This window comes from Leptonotus elevatus, chromosome 3 (assembly GCF_054856555.1).
Source record: "Leptonotus elevatus isolate MCC_2025b chromosome 3, RoL_Lele_1.0, whole genome shotgun sequence".
Lineage (NCBI taxonomy): Eukaryota > Metazoa > Chordata > Actinopteri > Syngnathiformes > Syngnathidae > Leptonotus > Leptonotus elevatus.
The window spans coordinates 4,015,196-4,025,896 of record NC_141241.1 but is presented as its reverse complement, the minus strand read 5'-3'; the positions used below and the strand labels follow the sequence as shown (position 1 = coordinate 4,025,896).

Below are 10,701 nucleotides of genomic sequence, written 5' to 3'. Positions count from 1 at the left end.
TAGAAATAGTTCAAATGAATTTTTGACGTCTATAGCCGTCAATGGCAGTAAATGAGTTAATGTAAAATTTTTGCCTTGGCTCAACAAAGTTTGGGGGGGGGGGGGGGATGAGAGCCTTCATCAAAATATTACGACTTACAAAAAAAGTTTGCATTAATAACATCGTGCTTAATGCTAAATTAACACATTTCATTTCTATTTTCATTACAAGGGGTCATCATGCTTTATGATGGTGGTAACGCCCCCCCCCCCCCATTTTCCTTTTGATGACTTTTTACAGTACTTTTGGTCTAATGTTTTCCATACAACTATTTACTGCATGAGTAAGTTAGCGAATAATAGAGACTGTGTGGTCCAACATTTCAAATTAGATTTACACCAGTGTGACACGAACAGAACACCTTCAAAAAGCTATCAATGTTTTTCCATGAAGTTGATGGTTTTGCACCAGTAAAAAAATGTTCCCCATTAATAGAATCAGGTACAATGTTGATTTGAGGTTCAAAACAACTCAAACAAACTGATATGAATGACATGCAACGAGGATTCAATGATAAATTGGAAGATCGTTGCACTTGGGTCCCTGGGATGAGTGGCCCCTACCTCCCTATATAAGAACTTCAGCCCAGTGACATATTTGGGCAACCAGTTACTGTACAGGCTCTTTAAATTAGTCTTGTTGTGATTATTTAATTGATGTAAAACCTATGATTCTAAGAATTCCGAAAAACAGATGCACATTGTGAAAGGTGGTTTGTGAACGTTCCCTATATGCAGGCCCTCCGAAAGCCAGCTGACTCTATAAATACTCTGCGGCACTTTACATAAGCGGGGTTGTCATTAATGTGGTTCACTTCCCTCTCGACCCGAAAACGTACACACACACACACACACACACACACACACACACACACACACACACACACACACACACACACACACACACACACACCACACAATCTCAGTTAACTGAGATTGTATTTGCAGGAACCAATCATGCATCATAATTGTATGTTCTCCTATTAACATAATGACCATGTAATTATTAGAGCAGAATTACAACAACCATGATTATAGAGTTAAGACAGAAAAAAAATCATGACTTAAAATGATTCAAACCTTTTGATGAAAACAAAATGATCGACTCAACACAGATGGAAAGATGCACGCAGCTGACAATCCACAAGAAATCCTTCTCTTCGTTATTGTCAGAAACTGCATCCCAACGCAGACTACAAAATAAACACACACAAAAACAAGTTTATAAATGAAGTACTGTGCCTACTGTTAAGCGGGAGACACAGGAAACAAAACAGTAAGCACGCTGGACAAGGAATCCACGAGTGAGCAAATAAATGGTAGAAATGGAGACAAGTCAATGAAATAGTCTGACGTTAGGAAATTGCCGCAGCCCGTAAAAAGTTACTGATCAACAACAGGTGTCTCGCTAAGGCACCCACCCACCAAGCGCACCAAGTACTGAAACGCGGAGAAAAAAAACACAACTGAACAGAGACGTAACAATTCATACGTGTTGTGCAATACTGCCGAAAGAAAATATCCCAAATCTGACACAACACATCAAAAGAATACAGTGGAACCTCTGAGTTCGAACGTCTCTGAACTCGTACAAATTGGAAAAAAATCTAAGTAAAAAATGCCGAGCAAACCCAGCAAACCCGAACGTACCTTGATCGGGTAGCCGAGTGAAGCCGAGCGATGCCGAATGCTCACGTGAGGTAGTGGAGACGAAACGCTGCCCATTTCTAATCAGAGCGGGTGAATACTCCCGGAGGTGCTCCGTACATTCGCGAGCGCATTTGGATTTTTCAACGACAATTTTCTTTAACATTGGCCCGAAGAAAGACAACAGTGCCGGTGGCAGAAAAGAAAAACGTACAGTGCTATGAACCATAATGGATTTCGGAAGGAGATTATCGCGCCGTTGTAACTACTTCCGTAAATACTGGCACAAGGACCCCCCTTAGCTGTTCAACAACGTGCCTGATGCTAAACAGTAGTCTAACAATATGCGCAATGTAAAATACACAAACTCAGCACTGAACTAAAGCATGCATTCGTTAACATTGTATTTATCATCCACTGATGCCATCACACCACAGCAAAAAAGGTACGGTATTTTTTATTGTTTAAATACTGTACAGGGTGTACATGTTTTTATTTTATTTTTTATTTTTTACGTAAATAGAAATTAAAACAGGAATTTTTGGTTTTTGGAGCTTGGGAACAGATTAATTGCATTTACATTATTTCCTATGGGGAAAAAAAATTCCGAGGTGGAACAATTCAGACTTTGAACACTCCACAGGAACGAATTGTGTTCAAACTCCGAGGTACCGCTGCATTTATATGTGCTACACCGTATATCAACGTTCTCTAAGGCCCAACTTGACATTCACTGTATGATCCAGTTTACAGCATAATGGAACACATAGTACAAAAGATTAATGGGACACCGAGCACAGCATGTGGCAGTGACAGAAGAACATGGACAGAAAAGGCCGAAAGAAAGAAAAAAAAACATCAAAAGTAGAAGAGGGCTTGATGGAGCAGGCCTGAGGCTGGGGGAGCGATCAAACACCTCCTTTATGTACACACATGCACACTGCATGTCACTCATATGTCAGAGGACAGACTAAAACCCTGCTGGAGATTAATTACCTAGCGCCATTCATAAGGAGAATTTGGGGAATTTTCCTTCTTGTCCCAGTTAGTGGACACACACTACTTCTTCCCTAGACACATTTGACTCACAAAATTGGTTTGCTTCTGAGTATAAAAGAAGCTGCACACTCATTCACTCAGAATCTGCTTTTATACTTACAATTTACATACTAAATAAGTTGTAGCCAAACACAATCAATAAATGCGAAATATACTTGATATAAAGTGATTCATTCAAAAAGCAATTTTGGGAAAACCTAGCCGAGTCAAGTACAAAATGTTCTTTACAATTATGCTCTCCAGCTATAAACACAGTTTTCAGATTAATATTGTGTTTGACTAATATGAATAAATTAGGGGGGAAAAATCAACCTGTTTTTTAGCCATCACAGGGGGCGGCCATTTTACCTTGCACTTATGATGCGAATGTAAACAACAAAGATGGCTGATTCCAATCAATTGTTTGTTGTTCCGGTTAACACAGTCAGTCGAAATCATGTTGAGATACGTGAAGTGCACTCCCATTCGTTTTGTTGCTAACACGTGGTTAGCAGACCAAATATTCCCGTTGCTAGCGGTGTTAGCCAGCCAACAGTGAGGCGTTAGTCGTAGCCGGCCAACAAGGAAGTGTTAGCTGGCCAAATATTCCCATAACTGTTTCTGGGTGAACCGTGTACGTAGTTTTGCATGTGCACTTCCCACGTAGATACGGCAGACATAGGGAGACGGGACACGTGTCATTCCCCGCTAACAACAATATGCTATGACGTTTTCTGTCTCGAATGGGAAAATTCTGATTCGTTTTCAACAAACGATTTGCTACTCAAGTCAAGACGCCGACTGATTCGTACACAACCCGAGTAGCCTGTTAACCTGTACACAGGGTTGGGAGGGTTACTTTTTAAAATGTAATCCATTACAGTAACAAGTTACCTGCTAAAAAATGTAGTTAGTAATGTAATCCAAGTACCATAATATTAAAGTAATGTAACTTGATTACTTTGATTATTTTGGGATTACTCCAATACCGAGTATGCTCATGAAGACAAAATAAAAAATAAATAAGACAAAATAAAAAATAAATATCACCCCCCCCCCCCCTCAGTTGACCTTAATTTGGGTAAAACAGAGAAACTTGCGGAGAAGTGACTAAGTTTGAAGATGAAGTTGAATGTGAAAGATGAATTATTAACACAGCCACATCCCCTGCTTAAGATGATGCAAATACATATTTTATAACAGTTATATTATTTTAAGTAATTTATCGTGGTGACTTGAACAGGGGCGCGCGTACTTTTTTTTTTAAACCCGCCGTGTTCGTGTTACACAAGCAATCATTGGCCTGACTTCAGAACTCGTTGGGTTGTTCCTCGATCATTTTTATTCAATGAGATTTTATTCGAGAACAGTGATGACCTTTACCCTCACCCTTTGGTTGCCATTACTCGTAACTTTTTTTTTTTTATTGACACGTCCTGGAATGAGTGGCTTTGTCACATCATTTGTCCCATTTGACCACAGGTCACATAATCGTAAAGCCTATTTTTCTCCCCTCGCCTTTTGAAGTTCATACCTCATATTTGAACAGCGTCGAATCACAGGTGCTATTAAGACTGTCGCTGCACAATGGAAGATTTGGCTCAAGGCCAGATGTGTGTATGTGTGATATGACTAAGCTCAAGCTCAACACAATGACGCTTTGTGTGTGTGTGTCAGGCAGGAATGCGGCTGTAAAAGGATGTGCCAGATGCCCTTCAGTGTTACCTGATTTTATTTCTACACTCCTCTCTCATTCCATATTTCCGACATCTAAATTCGAGGACGTAAGTTTTAATCTGTCACAATTTAGCGTCATCCACGTGGTTCCGACAGAGGCTAACGGGTCAGGAAAGACCTTGTCTGGTTATGTAAAAGAGAAGACCACATACCTGGAGATAACCTGTGGCGCTTCAGGGCAGAATGTGAATGAGTTAACTCATTCACTGCCAATGACGGTTATAGACGTCAAAAATTCATTTGAACTATTTCTATTAATTAAAAAAAAAAAATCCACTTTTGTTAACAAGAGTATGAAAAGCTAGAATTTTTTTAATTGTACATTTAGAACAGATATAAAATTTAGGATTAATCGTGAGTTAACTAGTGAAGTCATGCGATTAATTACAATAAAAAAATGTAATCACCTGACACCCCTAATTTTTCATAATCTTTTCTTCTTTTTTTAAATAAAAAACAAAATAATTGTAATTATTTTTAATCTTGTTTTTAATTTAAGAAAATATTATTAAAAATTAGGGGCGTCAGGCGATTATCATTTTTAATCATAATTAATTGCATGACTTGACTTCACTAGTTAACTCATGACTATTCACAAATTTTATATCTGTTCTAATGCAATAAAAAAAAAATCTAGCTTTTCATACTCTTGTTAACAAAAGTGGGAAAAACGTAAAACTAATAGAAATAATTAACTAGGGAAGTCATGTGATTAATTAAGATTACAATTTTTAATCGCCCGACGCCCCTAATTTTTAATAATGTTTTCCCTTCTTTTTTTTTTATCGCATCAAACGTTTACATTTTTTAATTGGAATTAATTGCATGACTTCAATAGTTAACTCACGATTAATCAAAAATTTTATATCTGTTCTAAATGAACAATAAAAAAAAATTCTAGGTTTTCATACTCTTGTTAACAAAAGCGGAGAAAAAAAATGAACTAATAGAAATAGTTCAAATTATATTTTTACGTCTATAGCCGTCAATGGCAGTGAATGAGTTAAGAGGGACAAACGCTGGTCTAACACAATTCATCCATGCTTGGATATTAGCGGGAGCGGACCTAACATTGGTTGGACGATTACTCCATAATTGGGTTAAATGGGTTATACTACCAATGTCACATTACGGACCCAAGAACTGAAGAGTGCACAGCACCGAGGGAATTCCCACCTGCAACATACAGCAAAGAAGGTGATGCGAAATAGCAGCTAATGACAGAGTACAGCTAGAAAAACAAAGGAATATTATACAGCAAGTATGAACGAGACTCCGGTCGGATACAATGCTCCTGTTTACCTAAGATTCCCCCCAAGCCTTTGATGGCGGAACTTGATCTCGGTCTGAGAGACACAAGTCTCAGCAAGCTTTGCAGTCGGCGCTGCCATGCGAGATCGACGGTAACAACGGAAGGCCAGAAGCGCCCGCGACTCTGACATTAGCGATGATGACGATGACGATGTTGTTTCCCCCAAAAATCAAGATGATGAAGTTGAATGAGATGCTGACATTGAAACGTGTATTAGGGACGGTGACTGAATCTCAAATATGAGGCTGAATCTGTTAAAAACTGAGACTGAATGGAAATATTCAACAAAACGTCTTACTTAGGGTTAGGATTCACACATTAAGCATGGAAGAATGTTATTTATTTATTTTTTTAAGCCTGACTTTTCAGATAAATAAATACATTTTCATACAAATATTGCAGCATACATGTACAAGTTTACTGATTTGCATTTTCTAAATTTGAGTTTAAAAAAAAATCGCAATAATCAATTTATAGATTCATATCGGGATTAATCGGTATTGAATCGAATCGTGACCTATGAGTCGCGATACGAATCGATTCGCCGGGTACTAGGCAACTCACACCCCTAGTACCTCATTTACATAATAACCGTCTGCACATAGAGTAGGCTATCTCCATTCATAACTGATGGACGATATTTTATTTTGATTATTAGACAATATGCATCTTCCACGGCAAGAATTAAACACCGTCAAAGCCAAATGCAAAGCCGTACTGGACAGATTAGCGTTAGCTAACAGTGTTGGAGTCAGAAAGACTGCGATGCAATTTTGGGGGCAAAGAAATTCGTATTGAATTACTGTACATATTTTGTTATTCGTTCAGAACACAGGATTATATGAAACATTCTGAAAGTCTCACCTTTGAAAAGTTTTTCTTTCTTCTTTTTTTTTTTTTGCAGGGGGAACGAGCACCAGGAGGTCTGGCAGGTCTGCAAACACATGAAAGAGTGGCTACAGTATACCACGGACGCACGCAGGTGTGTTCACACATCGAGTTTATGGGGAGCATGACGGTTATTCGCCAGTGTGTGTGATTTTAGCTCACCTCCATATTTCCATAGCTGGGTTCCACCTTAGATGGCGTCGCGGATTAAGCAGAAAGTGATATGAGGTCCGCACGTTCCAGCCAAGAAGAAATTAACACAATTTTAAAAGGGACTTGAGAGTTTAATGTCAGAATTCACAGGAAAAACTACGAACTGGGTACAATTGATGACATTTTTAACCCGTGATACAAACTTTATTAGTTGGATACTTTCTAGCATTTCTTCTCACTCATATTTTAGATCCTTAAAAGAATAGTAGTCTAGTGGTACATTTTGTGTTATAAAACCTTCTTGGTTTAATATTTAGTGCGTTCATGTTACCGGAGGGGGGATTTAAAAATAATAATAATAATAATAATAATAAATCACCTACTGTGCAGTTCGGTGCTTTTTATGATCGTTGATTAAACATTGGCGCCCTCATGTGGTTTAAGGCAGAATAACATTTTATTACGCCTTCACACTCTTCAGTTTTCTTTACTTACTAAAAGGGTTACAAAAAAAAAAAAAACGATTTTAATGTTATGTTTGATTTTAAATTTTATGTTGGCTTCAGCTCTTCCCACAAGCTTCTGGAATTACCCAAAAATGGTTCCCACTGCTTCCAGCAGGAACTTTTGTGGATGGAGAACATACTGTAATATCCTATAATAGACATCAAACTTATTTCAAATAGCATTTTGGGAATAGTATACCTTATTTTTATTTTACAAACCACAAAGAAACAACTGAAACATTTAACCGCGTTATCATTAAGTTTTCTAAATTAGGGAACGCTCCCACCATTTTTTTTTTTTCATCAAGGCCATTACTTACAGTATATTGAAGATTTTCTGGCCTTTCCTTTCTCTTTGGCAGGTATGGGCGAGGGTAGAATTGAATTGACCCAAGCAAATAAACAGAAAGTATATCACAGATTATTATTGGCCCTCGTGAAGAACAGAAACGATGAGTCTGCAATCTCCAGTTACAAAGAAGCACATTTGAAGTGACAAAGTTCTGCAACGTTTGATTTAAGGGAGGTAAGATGACCTCACTTGAGCTTAGAAGAAAATATCATTATCCATAAACATTCATAACATCTGTCTTCTATTCATCTTAAGAAGGGGTCCTCATATGGTGTGTGTGTTTTTTTATATGACAATTTCAAGAACAAGAGCACCTCGAGTCAGAATAAATCATGTGAATTTTCAAAAATCTCAGATGAAACCTGCTTTTGGATCGTTAAAAAAAAAAAACGCTTCTGAAAGGCAGGCGCAAACCGGCAAAATGGATATAGAAATAGTAAATAATAAATAAATAACAAAAGTTTTAAAAAATTGCAATGCCAGACACAAAACAATTTATTTATTTATTTTTTTAATCGTCTATCCGGCAATAGTTTTGGAGCGTCTCAACGGTGTCACAAGAAGGAGTCATGCCATATCACTACAGGTGATTAAAACAGTCAATAATTGTACTCGAGTAAGAGTATGTTACTTTAGAATAAATGGCATTAAGGGAAAAATTACTCAAGTACTAAGTCCCTGGTGAGTAACTCCTTCATTATTTGTTTTAAACGGAGCATGAGTGTCAACTAGATAAAAATATACAATTGTAATAAACATTCAGATATTGCCCAACAAATACAACAAAAATCAAACCCAAAAAATAAAAAGTAAGTAATGCACTGTGGTAACAGTTTCCCACTCTTGCTTGATGTACAACATCAGTTGCTCAACAGTCCCTGTTGTCGTACAGCAATTTGCGTGTCATTATGTCCTACACATTTTCAATGGGAGACAGGTCTGGACTGCTGGCAGGCCAGTCTAGTACTTGCATTCTTCTACTACCAAATAACGCTATTTTAACAAAATATGGCCTGGCATTGTCTTGCGTAAATAAGCAGGGACGTCCCTGAACAAGATGACGAGAAGACTAAGGACGTGGATTACTGGAACCATGTCCTGTGGTCTGATGAGACCAAGATGAATTTATTTAGTTCAGATGGTGTCAAGCATATGTGGCGGCAACCAGGTGAGGATTACAAAGACGAGTGTGTCTTGCCTACAGTCAAGGATTGGTGGTGTGAGTGTTGTGATCTGGGACTGCATATTGGTGGCATTTTCACTTAGGGGTGTACTCACTTTTGTTGCCATGCTATTATTGGCTGCGTTTTGAGCTATATTGAGGGACCAATGCATGTGCACTGTTAAATAAAATGTACATTGACGACTTTGCCATGATGTCAGTGTTATTTCCTCAGTGTTGTTTTTTTTGCATCACTGTTGAGCTTTGAAGTTGCATCGTTCAACATCGCCACTATTGCTGACTTCAGAGCTCTGCGATACGTTGATTGTTGACGAGTTTGTCTATTTGGGAGCTTCGTACTAAATTTAAGCACGCTGCAGAAGAATGTTATATCTCCTAATCCTCCCACTTCTGGTCAGTCGAAGTATGTCAGGCCCTGAAGGAAGGTAATAAGAATCCTTAACTTCATTGTTTACAGATGAAGCCACTTTGTTAACTCATTCACTGCCATTGACTGCTATAAACATAAAAATGTGAACTATTTCTATTAGTTAAATTTTTTCCCCTACTTTTGTTAACAAGAGTATGAAAACCTAGATTTTTTAAATGTATTCAAACAGATTTTTGATTAATCGTGAGTTAACTAGTGAAGTCATGCGATTAATTACGATAAAAAAAATTAATCGCCGGACGCCTCTAATTTTTAATAATCTTTTCTTTAAAAGAAAAACAAAGATTTTTAAAAATATATATATATCTATATATATTTATTTATTTATTTTTTAAGATAAGATTATTAAAAATTAGGTGCTTCAGGCGATTCAAATTTGTAATCGGAATTAATCGCATGACTTCACTAGTTAACTCACGATTAATCACAAATTTTATATCTGTTCTAAATGTACAAAGTTGTTCTAGTACCAAAAAAACTCTAGGTTTTCATACGCTTGTTAAAATGTAAATAATTTTTTTTTTAACTAATAGAAATAGTTCAAATGAATTTTTGACGTCTATAGCTGTCAATGGCATTAAATGAGTTAAAATTGTTTATGTGCCGCGTGTGATCATGACAAATCTACGGGAATCTAGCAGCAGCATAAAATTCTGCTTGACTGGTTGTTGTATTGTGGAAGCTGCAATATAAAAAAAAAAATCTCTTGCTATTACGCAATACAACTCGAGACAAAATACAACTAAAATTAAAAACATGTCCTAGACAATTAACAAGTTGTGAGAATATGATCTTGTTTGGTCAAATCAACTGTAAAAAAGTTTTTGCAAATAATGTCTTTTTTTTCACACCTCCCCCCAGAACTGCCAATGGTATGCAAAAAACGGAGTTCCATTACTCCAGCAATAATGAACCATATGTTGGATATACTGATGGTGAGGCAATCCTTTGGTAGAGCTCCTTCAAATGTCCCTTTTTATGTTTGCCACTTTCACCAATAAACACAAATGTATATTATTTTCTTTTTCTTGCAGATTACGGCGAGAAGCCCCTGTCTGACCTACATGGTACAGAAAGTTCCTATGACCTACATCTGGAGAATGACTATTATGAAGGAAAGTCATAAAACGTTACCTTTTGAGTTTTTCCTCCTGAGAGTTTGATCAGGTGATGTCGCCGATCTTTGTCGACTGTGGGCGTGTAAAACCCTTTGACACTCATTTGTGATTAAGCGCTGTTACAAATAAACACACCTTTGATCAAAAATCCGCATTTTTAAATGATTCTGCCCATGTCAAAGGTCAAACAGAGAAATTTGAAATATTTGTTGGAATTTAGATGTTTCTTGGGTTGGTGAAGAACTCTGGTTGGTGGCCCGGTGGGTGGTGTCTGGTCGGTGCTGGATTTCACTTTCCT

General features: G+C 37.4%; 1 long non-coding RNA gene across 1 annotated transcript; it reads left to right on the top strand.

Annotated features, from left to right (window-relative positions):
- Positions 1–9,087: 9,087 nt before the first annotated feature.
- Positions 9,088–10,545, top strand: LOC147176679 (uncharacterized). Its single transcript, XR_015094328.1, has 3 exons — positions 9,088–9,280; positions 10,147–10,220; positions 10,320–10,545. It is a non-coding gene; the product is annotated as an uncharacterized LOC147176679 (long non-coding RNA).
- The last annotated feature ends 156 nt before the right edge of the window (positions 10,546–10,701 follow it).